This window comes from Artemia sp. Qi Xiang Cuo, chromosome 1 (genome assembly GCF_049724085.1).
Source record: "Artemia sp. Qi Xiang Cuo chromosome 1, ASM4972408v1, whole genome shotgun sequence".
NCBI lineage: Eukaryota > Metazoa > Arthropoda > Branchiopoda > Anostraca > Artemiidae > Artemia > Artemia sp. Qi Xiang Cuo.
Genome location: NC_142794.1, coordinates 4,311,879 through 4,324,917, shown reverse-complemented (window position 1 = coordinate 4,324,917; position 13,039 = coordinate 4,311,879). Strand labels below are relative to the sequence as shown.

At 36.2% G+C, this 13,039-nt stretch overlaps 1 pseudogene; it reads right to left on the bottom strand.

Moving 5' to 3' along the window:
- The window catches only part of LOC148955924 (AMP deaminase 2 pseudogene), a 34,045-nt pseudogene extending 26,475 nt beyond the window's left edge, over nucleotides 1–7,570 (bottom strand).
- Between the last annotated feature and the right edge of the window lie 5,469 nt (nucleotides 7,571–13,039).

Below are 13,039 nucleotides of genomic sequence, written 5' to 3'. Positions count from 1 at the left end.
CCCATCATAGTCATACATTATATGCCAGAAACCTATAAGTAAAAGTTTGAAATGTAATTCATTACCTCAATTGTAATCCTTTTACAGCGACTAGGATGCCTTGACAAAGCCATGAGAGCCTCACTATGTTTTCTGTGGATTACAAATTCAACATTGTTTTGAATCTTATGGCTGTTGATGAATGCTGTGTACCAACTTTTACAAGTCTGACTGGCGGCTTCCACATCTCTCAAGTTTAGGTATCCATATAAAATGGATATAACCTAAAATGGTAGGCTATATATTAGACCACAAGATTGGCATGCAATATGTAATTTTCTATTTTTTATTGAATTACTGTTGATGACCACCCCTACACCTCATTCAGCACTGAGGAAGGTGAATGGGCTATGTCTCCTGTCACTCTTAGTTGACTTAATTGAAAACTTGATATAAACGTATTCTTCTTTATTAATATTTGAAAAAAGACAGTTTCAACTATAAGTAAAGCTCATTATTAAAACTTAAAACGAAACGAAATTATTCCTTATATGAGGGGGGCTGGCCTCTCCGCAACCCCTCATGTGTTAAGCTGAAGTTTTTTTATTTTTTTTTGTCCCTCATAAAGCTTTGATTCCAATTAAACTGCCCTTGTGTGTTTCAGAAGTCGTTCTTGAGGAATTGGGACACAAAAGTCGAACTTTAGCGTAAAGAGCGATAAATTGAAAAGGAGACAGCCCCTCTCATAGATGCAATACTTCCAGTTCATTTTATACTTTAACGTTGCTCCTTACTCTCAGTTGAAAAAAAACTTGGTTTTTCTCATTTTCGTTACTTTATTTGAAAAAGAAAGGCTTTTCTGTTGATCACTTTTTAAATCATTTCGGAAATCTCTCCCTCCCCCCCTTCTGTGGAAAATTTTACCAGGAAAATCCCCTCCCCCCCAATTAGAAAGTATTTTAGACTATTAGACGACTCATATTTTAGTTTGTGTTCTTTATGCCAATAAATATAATCAATGAAGGACCTAATTCTTCATGTTTAAGACTCTGCAGGATATTCACCTTGACTCGGCCTTGCCACCTTCTGAAGGGATCTTGCAGCCAAGTTTGGGACCACAAGACCACTTTTTAAAAAACACCGGGGCAAAGGACACATTACAACAACTGCTAACAGCCGGTTCACCTAAAAACGTTTTGATATGTATATTAAACTTAATGAATTTTACATATTTGGAATCAGCATAAAAACCAATTCTTTTGAAGTATCAATTGTTATCAAAATTCCTTTTAGAGTTTTGGTTACTATTGGGTCGAGTCGTTCTTTACCAATAATTAATTAAAAAAAACTTCTTTCGCAAAATAATTTTTTCAAAGAAAAGTAAGGAACTCCATCAAACTAAAAATGAGCAAAAATAAAAATCAAAATATCTACCAGGCGTGAAACTATCACAAATCAGCATCGATAAATAAATGAGGCCCAAAAACGAACAGAAATTACAATAAATAACCGAGTTAAACTCGAAACGAGCAGAAATTAACATAAGTTGGGCTCAAAACCCCTATGCCTTCCCAAGGCCAGATCATAATTTGCACTTTACTGAAAAAAATATAAATGTTTTTACTTTTTTAACTTTAATAAATCAAATAATATTGAGATTTTGATTACTAAATATGCACATGACAGAAACTGACAATGCACATTCATTTGTATTTTTTCAGTTAATTTCTGTTCTTTAATTAATTTTTTAATTAAGTTTTTTTAATTAATTTCTGTTTGGTTTATATTGACATAGTCTTTTCAGAGAAAAAGAAAATAAAACTTTAAATCTTTTTGTTTTTTTTAAGATTTATAGTTTGGCCTGCTATTTGTATGCTGGAGAACAATTTTCAGCAATTTTTAACAACATATGCCCTTTTAAAAATCTGGAAACAAATAGAAGTATTTAATTTAGTTTCATACTTCCTTTAGTTGAGCTGAAATGGAAAACTTGATGACATTCGCAAACAAATCTGTTTACTTTCTTTGATAGCCTGAATACACTTACGCTATTTTGATTTGGTTAAATCTTAAGAGCAGAAACAGCCCCAAAAGTTTGACATAAACCCTCAGTCGTTCTTGGGATATTGCTGAGATGCATTACCAGTGAGATGCAGTGTCAGAATTAGCATTACCAGTGCATTTTGATTTAATCTTATGGCAACATTTAGTTTTTAAACATAAAGTCAAATGGGAGGGTGGGCGTGGGAGGGGGATTAGTTTTCCTCCAATCACTTTTGACTATTAAAAAGGGCATCAGCTCTTTTTATTTTCAATTGAATGAGCCCTTTTCGAAGTTCCTACGACAACTCCTTCGATACAAAGTGCTGTGGTCTAAACAACAACAACAACAAAAAAATAATACATTATACCCACATTGATCTTTACTATAAAAATGTCAAGTCTTCCAATCACTTTCAACTATTAAAAAGGGCACTAAGCCTTTCGATTTTCAATCGAATGAGCCCTTTTTGAGTTTCTACGATAACACTTCCTATAAACACCTTATATGCCCCAAGGGCATAAATTGCAACTCTTGACCTAAGGGCTTTGAGGGTGGATGTCATCCTCTAAGGCCTAATTTCCCAAAATTTCAACTACGTTAAACAAAATAGCTATCTCAAAATTTTGATTGGACATGTCTGGGAAAATGGTGGGCGTGAGAGGGATGTTAGTCTTTCTCCAATCACTTTCAACAACTAAAAACGGTACTAGCCCTTTCAGTTTCAATCAAATAAGCCCTTTCGAAGTTTCTACAACAACACTTTAAATAAAAACATTATAGGCCCCCAGGATATAACTTAAACCCCGCGCCCGGAGGGCTGAGGGGGGGGGGGTTGTCATACTAAGATAGCAGGTTTCGATAACTTTCTAATACGTTGAAAAAAATGGTTATCTTAAAATTTTAATTGGATGTGTGTGGGGGAATGGTGGGAGTGAGAGAGGGGTTAGTTACCGTCCAGTCACTTCCAACTATTAAAAAAAGCACTAGCCCTTTAAATTCCAATTGAATGAGCTCCTTTTGAAGTTTTTACGACAACTCTATCATAAAAACCTTACATATCCCCAGGGTATAACTTACACCCGTTGCCCTGGGGACTCTGGGGGGGTTTTCAACCTAAAATACATAATTTCCAGAACTTTCAACTACGTTGAACAAAATAGTTATCTCTAAACTTTGATTGAATGTGTTTAGGGAAATGGAGGGCGTAAGAGGGGGGTTAACTACTCTCCCCTCACTTTCGACTATTAAAAAGGGCAATTTCAATTTCTAATCGAATGAGCCCCTTTTGAAACTTCTAAAGCAACTTTCTATATAAAATTTATATGCCCCCAGGGCATAACTTACAATCCTTGCACTGAAAGCTCTGATGGGTTTATCATCCTAAAATACCTAATTTCCAGAACTTTTGAATACGTTGAAAAAAATGGATATATCAATATTTTGATTGGATGTGTTTGGGGAAAAGGTGGGCGTGAGAGGGGGGGTGTAGTTGCCCTTCAATCACTTTTGACTATTAAAAGGGCAATCGCCTTTTCAATTTTCAATTGAATCAGCCCTTTCGGATTTTTTTACAGCATCTCCTACAATAAAAACCTTACATGCTCCTAGGGTCTAACTGACCCCCCGTGTCCTGCGGGGGGTGGGGGGGGGGATAAGTTGCCATCCTTAAAGTCACAAGGTATACAACTGTCAACGACTTTGAATGAAAAAGTTATCTAAATCCTTTGATCGAATGTTGGAGGAAAAGGTGGGCTTGAGAGGGGGATTAGTGACCCTCAAATCACTTTCGACTATTAAAAAGGGCACTAGCCCTTTGAAATATCAATTGAACGAGCCCTTTTTCAAGTTTCTACAACAACATTTCAATACAAACCTTATATACCCCCAGGGCATAACTTATAGCCCTTGCCATGAAAACTGTGGGGGAGAGTGCTCTAAGGTATAATCTCCTGAACTTTAACTGCATGGAACAAAATGGTTATTTCAAAATTTTGATTGGATATGTATGGGGAAATGGAGGGCAAAGAAAGGATGTTAGTTGCCTTCCAATAACTATTGAATATTAAAAAGGGCACTAGTCATTTCAATTTTCAATCGAATGAGCCCTTTTTGAAGTTTCTACGACGACGCGTTCAGAAAAAAACCTATATGCCCCAAGGATAAAACTTACAACCCTTGCCCTGAAGGCTGTGGGGGAGTGTCTTCCTCAAAAAGATAATTTCTATCTGGAAATCAACAACACTGAACAAAATGGCTATCTAAAAATTTTGATTGGATGTTTTTGAGGAAAAAGTGGGGAGAGAGGGGGGCTAGTTGCCCTCAAATCACTTTCGACTATTTAAAAGGGCACTAGACCTTGGAATTTCAAATAGAATTAGCCCTTTTTCAAGTTTCTACGATAAATATTTCAATAAAAAATTATATGCCCCAAGAGCATAACTTAAAACCCTTGCTCTGAAGACTGTGAAGGGAGTGTCCTGCTCAAAGGTATAATTTCCTGAACTTTAAGCGCGTGGAACAAAATGGCAATTTCAAAATTTTGATTGGATGTGTTTGGGGAAATGGTGGGCGTGGAAGGGGTGTTAGTTGCCTTCCAATTACTTTCAACTATTAAAAAGGGCACAAGCCATTTCAATTTCTAATCAAATGAGCCCTTTTTGAAGTTTCTACGCCAACACTGTCTATAAAAACTGTAGATGCCCCCAAGGCATAACTTACAATCCTTGCCCTGAGGGTTGTCATCCTCAAAGACCTACTTTCAATAACATTAAACTTCGTTGAACAAAACGGCTATCTCAACATTTTTATTGGATGTGTTTGGGGACATAGTGGGTGTGAGAGGGAATTAGGTACTGTCCAATCACTTCCAGCCATTACAAAGGGCACTATCCCTTTGAATTTCCAATCAAATGATCCTTTGTTGAAGTTTCTATGACAACGCCTTCTATAGAAATCTTATATGACCCCAGAGCATAGCTTACACCCCTTGTACCGAGGGTTGTGGGGCAGTGTCCTCCTCAAAAATATATTTTCTACCTGGACATCAACTACGCTGAACAAAATCGTTATTTCCAAATATCGATTGACGGTGTCTTGGGGACGGATGCGCGTGGAGGGGGGGGCTAGGTGCCCTCCAAACGCTTTTGACTATTAAGAAGGACACAAGCCCTTTGGATTTCCAATCGAATGAGCCTTTCTTGAAGTTTATATGACAATCCCTTCTATAAAAAAAACTTAAAGACCCCCAGGGCATATATTAAAACCCTTGCCCCGAGGGTTGTAGGGGATTGTCCTCCTCAAAAACATATTTTCCATCTGGAAATCAACTACGCTGAATAAAATGGATATCTTAAAATTTTGATTGGGTGAGTTTGAGAGACTGATGGACGGAATTTAATTTCTCTTCATTTCAGGTTTCATTTATTTTTAATAGTAATTTCTTGTCGTTTTGAGTTTCAATTGATGTGGGACTTGTTTTAGCTGACCTGCTCTTTACTTTTCTGTGAAAACTGCTTCCTCAATATTTGGGGGGAAAATTCAATTGAAATTTCGGGTGCTCCTTTGAAGAAAAAAAAGTAGTTGGAGGGCAACCAGTCACCCCCCCCAGCCCAATATTTCCCCCAACATAACCAATCAAGATTTTGAGATAGCGATTTTGTTCAAAACAGTTTAAAGATTAAGCAATTCTATATTAATAAATGTAAAACCCCAACATCCCCCAAGGCATGGGCTATAAGTTATACTAGCTGCCCGTTAGTAGTATTAAACAGTTTGTGGTAACAACCTGTAAATAAGTAGAAACCCGGCTCTATAGTAACCAATACTCTAAAAACCGGAATTCTGATACCAATAGATATATCAAAAGGATTGGATTTTCATGTTGATTTTAAATATATAAGTTTTATTAAATTTAGTTATATCCATCAAAGGTTACAAGCCTAAGAAAATTTGCCTGATTTTCAAAAAAGGGGGAAATACTCCCAAAAATTCATATAATCTTAATTAAAATCACAAAATCAGATTCAGCGTATGAGAGGTTTCAAGATCCTATCTACAAAAATGTGGAATTTTGTACTTGGGCCAGAAGAAACATCACAGATGCATGTTTATTTATTTTTTTATATCACTGGTGATCATATCGACCCAGTAGGCCTAGAACGTCGGGAGAGGGCTTATTCTAACTGAAATTATAAGTTCTAGTGTCCTTTTCGAGTGACCAAAATATTGGGCGGCAGCTAGTCCCCCTCCCATGCCCCTTTTTTCCCAAAATCGTCCGATCAAAATTCTGAGATTGCTATTTTGTTCAGCATAGTCGAAAAGCCTAATAACTATGTCTTTGGGGATAGCATGACCCCCCACAGCCCCTGGGGAATGGTCTTTAAGTTATATAATTTGCCCATTGTTTACATATAGTGTTTGTATAGTAATAGTATTTTCGGAAGTATGCAAACATGTCTTGAGGGGGGGAGGAGAGGACAATTTTTTTTGCTGGGGGGGGACTTTGCATAGGGAGAATTTTCCATGGAGAGAGAATTTACCAGGAGGTGAACTTTCAGGGGAAATTGTATCCTGGGGGAATTTGCCCGAATTCCAATACAAAATGTCTTTATACATCTTGCTTTCTCTTTACTGACTCAATTTTACGCGTAGAGGTGTTAAGGGTAATTTTCCAGGGTAACTTTTCATCAGGATTGAATTGTCCAGAGGATATTTCCGTCGGAAGGGGGATTTTTCTGTGGAGGTGGAGCCAGACATCCTGGCGTTATCTTAAAAACGACCAGAAAGTAAATAAAAAAAAGAAAGTGTTTTCAAGTGAAAGTAAGGAGAAATATTAAAAATTAAACCGAACATAAATTATTAATAATCCGAAGGGGTTGGCTCCATATAAAATCACTCAATATTGGCTCAAAATTTTAATTTCTTTTAAATTAATTAAAACACGACTCCTGAAACGCAAGGGTCATTTAATTAGAACAATAAGCACCTTTTTTTTTAAATGAAAAAAAACTTTAGCGTGTAGAACGAGGAGTTGTTAATTTATGTGTTTTTTTGCCTTTCATAAGTGTGTTTTCTGAAAGTTATGGTTTTCTATGTTAAGTTTTGGTATTTTGTGATATCAGAGTGTTTAGAACTCATGATTTGGCCTTTACCAAGTCTGGTTTCTTAGACTTTCATAAGTGTTTTGTCTGAAAGTTATGGTTTGCAATTTTAAGTTTTGTCAAAATTATTAAATATTAATATAAATAATTATTTAATTAATAATAATAGTTAAAACATTCATAATTATTAAAATAATAAAAAAAAACTTTCAAAAAAAAGATTCTTAAAGAACAGTAAAGAGTCATAACAAACTTGAGAGCAGTAGAAATATAGTACCAAGGCAAGTGGTACCTGTTGTTCTTTTTGGACCCCCTGAATGGTCAAGAAGTAGCAGTTACAGTCAGTACTGCAAGTTGTCACAGTTGCAATTGCAGCCAGTAGCATTGGCAGCCGCAGTACTAGGATTTGCAGTGGCCTTGAAAGTTTAATGTTAATATCGTTAACCATTCCTAAAATATTGAAGATATGCCTCTTTGAAAACGTGTATGCTGATACTTTCTTTTGATATAGCTCAATATACCCCTCAACATTCCCTGAAATTTCACCTAAATACTATTAGCCTTTTTGGACAGGATCAAACATTTCTAAACCCTATGCTTTCTAAAAGCTAGAATATAATTGTACTTTACTGAAAAGAATGAGCATTGTCAGTGTGATATACATATACTTATATTTATTCATTAGAATCTTAATTAGTTTTTGGTTTATTAAAGTTATAAAAGTGAATACATTTTACATAATTTTTTCAGTAAAGTAAAAATTATATTATAGCTTTTAGAAAGCATAGGGTTTAGAACCCTACTCAGATTAATTTCTGCTCGTTTGAGTTTAATTTATTTTAATTTCTGTTTGTTTTGAGTTTAATTTATTTATTGATACTGATTCGTGGTAGTTGTATGCTTGGTAGATTATTTGATTCTATTTTTGTTCATTTTTGGTTTAATGGAGTTCTTTACTTTTTGGGGGATTTGTTATCCTCAAAGACATAATTTCCAGACCTTTCTGATAGGCTTAACAAAATGGCTATATAAAAATTTCGATTGGAAGTGTTCGGGGAAATGATAGGCGTGGAGGGAAACATTTGCCCTCTGATCAATTTGAACTAATAAAAAAGGCACTAGTCCTCTCAATGTCCAATAGAACGAGCCCTTTTGAAGCTTCTACGACAAAAATTTCTGTAAAAACCTTAGGTGCCCTAAGGGCATAACTTACTACCCTTGTCCTGACGGCTATAGGGGGAGGGTTGTCACCCTCAAAGAACAAATTTTCAGACCTTTCAACTACGTTGAACAAAATGGCGATATCAAAATCATGATAGGAAATATTTGGGGAAATGATGGGCGCGGGGAGGGGGCGATTCTCCCTCTGATTACTTTCGACTATTAAAAAGGGCAATAGTCCTCTCAATTTCCAATCGAAACAGCCCTTTTTGAAGTTTTTATAACAACGCTTTCTATATGACATTATTTGCCCCCAGGGCTTAATTTAACCCTAAACACTGAGACTCTTGGGAGTTCTCTTAATCAAACACATGATTTTCGCACCTTTCAACTATGTTCAACAAAATTGCTACACCAAAATGTTGATCGGAAGTGTTTGGGGAAATTCACCCTCCGATCGCTTATGACTATTAACAAGGCCACTAGCTCTCTCAACGCCTCAGCGAATTAGTTTTTTTTAAGTTTCAACGACAACGCTGGCAATGACCTAATTTCCAAAACTTTCAACTACGTTGAACTAAATGTCATTCAAAATTTTGATTGGATGTGTTTGGGGACATATTTAGCTTGAGATGGGCGCCAGTTGCCCTCCAATCACTTTAGACCATTAAATAGGGCACTGGCACTTTCAATTTCCAATCGAATGAATCCTTTTTGAAGTTTCTACAATAACGCTTTCTATAAACCCTTATATGCTCCCAGGCATTAACTTACAACCCTTGCACTGATGGCTGTGGGGGGAGTGTCATCCTCAAAGATGTAATTTCCGGACTTTTCAACTACGTTGAACAAAATGGCTATCTCAAAATTATTATTGGATGTTTTTGTGGAAATGTGGGCATGGGAGATGTGTTTACTTTCCTCCAATCACTTTTGACTATTAAAAAGGGCACTAGACCTTGGACTTTTCTATAACAACACTCTATAAAAACCTTCTTTGCCCCCCGGGCATAACTTACACCCCGGGTCCTGAGGGGGGGGGGGTGATCTACCAAAAAGACCTAATATCCAGAGCAGTAAAAAACTTTTAAAAAAGTGACCAAATCAATATTTTTATTGGATGGGTTTGGGGAAATGGTGGGTTCGAGAGGGAGCTTAGTTGCCATCCAATCATTTTTGACCAGACTAGTAAAAAGAGCACTAGCCCATTCTATTTTCAACTGTATGAGCCTTTTGAAATTTCTACGACAATATTGTCAATAAAAAAGACCTTTAAGACACCCAGGGCATGGCTTACAACCTTAGCCCTGAAGAGCTGTGGGGGGAGTGTCTTCCTGAAAGACCTAATTTCATGAACTCTTATCAACGCTAAACAAAACGATTATTTCCAAATTTTTATTGGATGTGTTTGCGTAAATAGTGGGCATGAGAGGGTGGTTAGTTGCCCTCCAAAACAGTTTTGATTATTAAAAAAGGCACTGGCCCTTTTAATTTTCAATTAAATGAGCCCTTTTTGAAGTCTCTTGGAAAATTTTCATTAAAAAACCTTATATGCCCCCAGGGCATAACTTATCAACCAGTGTCCTCGGCGATTTGAGGAGTTTGTCATCCTCAAAATCATGATTTCCAGATTATTCAACTACGTTGAACAAAATGACTATCTCAACATTTTTATTAAATGTGTTTGGGGAAAAGGTGGGCGTGAGAGGGGGGTTAGTTGCTCTCCATTCACTTTCGACCACTGTATATATAATTAGCAGTATGATCTTTTCCTATCTTACCCATTATAAAAACCCGGACCGAGTGCTCCAGAGAACGTATAAACATACGCGACATTAGATCTGTTCACGGGTCGACAAGTCAGATTTCTCTTGAACGCGAAACTTGGCTTCAACGCTGGAACACTGAATTTTGAAAAAACTAATTTTAAATTAATTTATTCCAATATATATATGAAAATTGGTAATTAGTAGTGCAATGTTATTATTAGATGCTTTTAGGAATTAAAAGTATATTTCGAAGTCTCAAGTTGCTTTCAAAGGCAAATTGAGAAAGTTTCTACCAAAATACGTGTTCCAGAGAAATTGGACGCTGATGGCAGATCAAATTAGAGGAGTTGTTTGTACGCATATTATATATATATATATATATATATATATATATATATATATATATATATATATATATATATATATATATATATATATATATATATATATATATATATATATATATATATATATATATATATATATATATATATATATATATATATATATATATATATATATATTATCTAGATGTTTCTAGGAATTACAATTAGGTTTCGAAGTCTCGAGTTGGTTTTAAAGGTATTTATGAGATAAATATCTGCCATATATATATGTATATCTAGGGTAATTGGACCTCTAATGGCAGATCAAAAACATAATTTCTTTCTGGAAATCAACTATGCTGAACAAAATAGCTATCTCAAAATTTTGATTGGATGTGTTTGGGGAAATCATGGGCGTGAAAGTGGTGTTAGCTGCCTTCCAATCACTTTCGACTTAAAAAGGGCACTAGCCATCTCAATTTCCAAGTAAACGAGCCCTTTTTCAAGTTTCTATGACAACGCTTTCTATGAAAACCTTATTTGCCCCTAGGGCATAACTTATAACCCGTGCCCTGAGGCCTGTCGTAGGGTTGTCATCATCAAAGACCTAGTTTCCAGAACTTTCAAATACGGTGAAAAAAATGGCTCTCTCAAAATTTTAATTGGATGTGTGTGGGGAAAAAGTGGTCGTGAGAGTAGTTGCCCTCCAATCACATTCGACTATTAAAAAGGGCACTAGCCCTTTGAATTTCCAATTGAACGAGCCTTTTTGAAGTTTCTATGACAAAGCTTTCCACAAAAACCTCATATACCCCCAGGGCATAACTTACAACCCTTGCCCTGAGGGCAGTGGGGGGGGGGGTGTCCGCCGCAAAAAAACAATTTTTATAGGAAAGCTTTAAATAAAAACATTATAGGTCCCCCGGGGATAACTGATAACCCTTGCTCTGAGGGGGGTTATCATCCACAAAGACCTAATTTCCAGAACTTTCCACTACTTTGAACAAAATGGCTATCTCAAAATTTTGATTGGATGTGTTTAGATATATGGTGGCCATGGAAAAACCTTATATACCCCCAGGGCATAATTTACAACTCACCCTAAGGTCTGTTAGGGTGGTTGTCAGCAAAATTCAGCACTATTTTTGTTGACAGCATTTGAAAAACTTGAAATGATAAATGGTTGAATGGTAAATGGTCAGGAAAACGGTTTGAATGAAGTTGCCTAATAAATGAGGTTTGAATAGTTATAAATAAGTATTTTTGAAATATATTACACTTGAACAGCTTATTTATAAACAGGTGATATGTTTTTCCCCACTTCTCAATAACTTAACAATTGTTGGTAACTTCTTTGTGTGGTTACAAAATGAAACACCTTTGGGGTTCTTTAAGGGCTCAAGATGCAATTTACAACATAAGCAATTAGCCTATAGTCAGGGGCAAATCTCCTGCATTTTTATTGGGGGGGGGGGGTGCAAGAGGAAACAAAGTCTTGTTAGTCAAAGGGTCTGGGTTGGATAATACTTTCTCTCGATAAATTTTTAGGGGGGCAACTGCCCCCCCCCCCTTGCCACCCCCAAACAATGCCCCTGCCTCTAGTATTATGAAACAGCATAAAAACAAGGCATCAAATGACATTTTCACTTTCATCCAAGCTAAATTATTGTGCCACCTGCAAATTTGCCAAATTTTCTAAGCTACTATTTTTTCCTGTATTTATTCACAATTTACTATTTTATAGGATAGCAAATGAACTAGGCTAGGATAACTCTATAACCTAAAATAAGTGTATAAAATTGCAAGTGCTATTGTGAAAGGTAGGGTTGAGACCAGAGGTGTAACTTCATCAAAATCTTGGGGGAAGGGGCAAAGTTGGAGCTGATTTTCCCAAATCAAATGAAAAATCAGCAATATAGCCTAAGCTAGTAAGTAAAATTATGGCAAAGGTATAGGCCACTCAGGAAAATTGATCTGTTTCTGAAGATACTTAAATTAGCCTATGTGAGCCTAGGCCTATCTTAGGCTAGTTTTCACAATTTTTCTGAAGACACTAGGCCTAAATTTCAGCTTGGGGATAGCCGCCCCCCCTCCCAGCTCTATAGTAAATTACACCCCTGGGAATACCCAAGTCTAACTCGTATGTATTGCCCCTCACCTCTTCTGGTAAAAAATTCCAAAGTCCTTCCATACTTGACCTTCTGAACAAAGAGTATTGGTGACTCATTTCTGAATTCCGGTACTAAGCAGAAATTTTATCACAGAGCAGGGTTGCCAAGTTTTTGATGCATGAAATGTCCCGTGAGCATCCAAAAATGTGTTATTTCTAGCCAAATTATGTCCGTATTTTGTGTATAATATGTCCATCTTGAAATCTCAGGAACTTATGACTTGTAAACCTCTATCAAAGTGGCCATTGAACATCCAGTATAGTGAAACTGAAAAAAATGATTTAATACAACCATACAATATAAACTAGTGCGAAAGCACAAAACTCATACAACATGTAAACAGTATAAACAAAACTACTTGTGGGAGCTTAAGGTTTATCTTTCAATGAAAATTCCTCTTGGAAAGTATGGTCGGCATGAGGGTAAGCATTTTCACTTCCTTTGGTAGCTTTTGCCAATTAAATTACCTTTTGCATAGATCACAATGTAT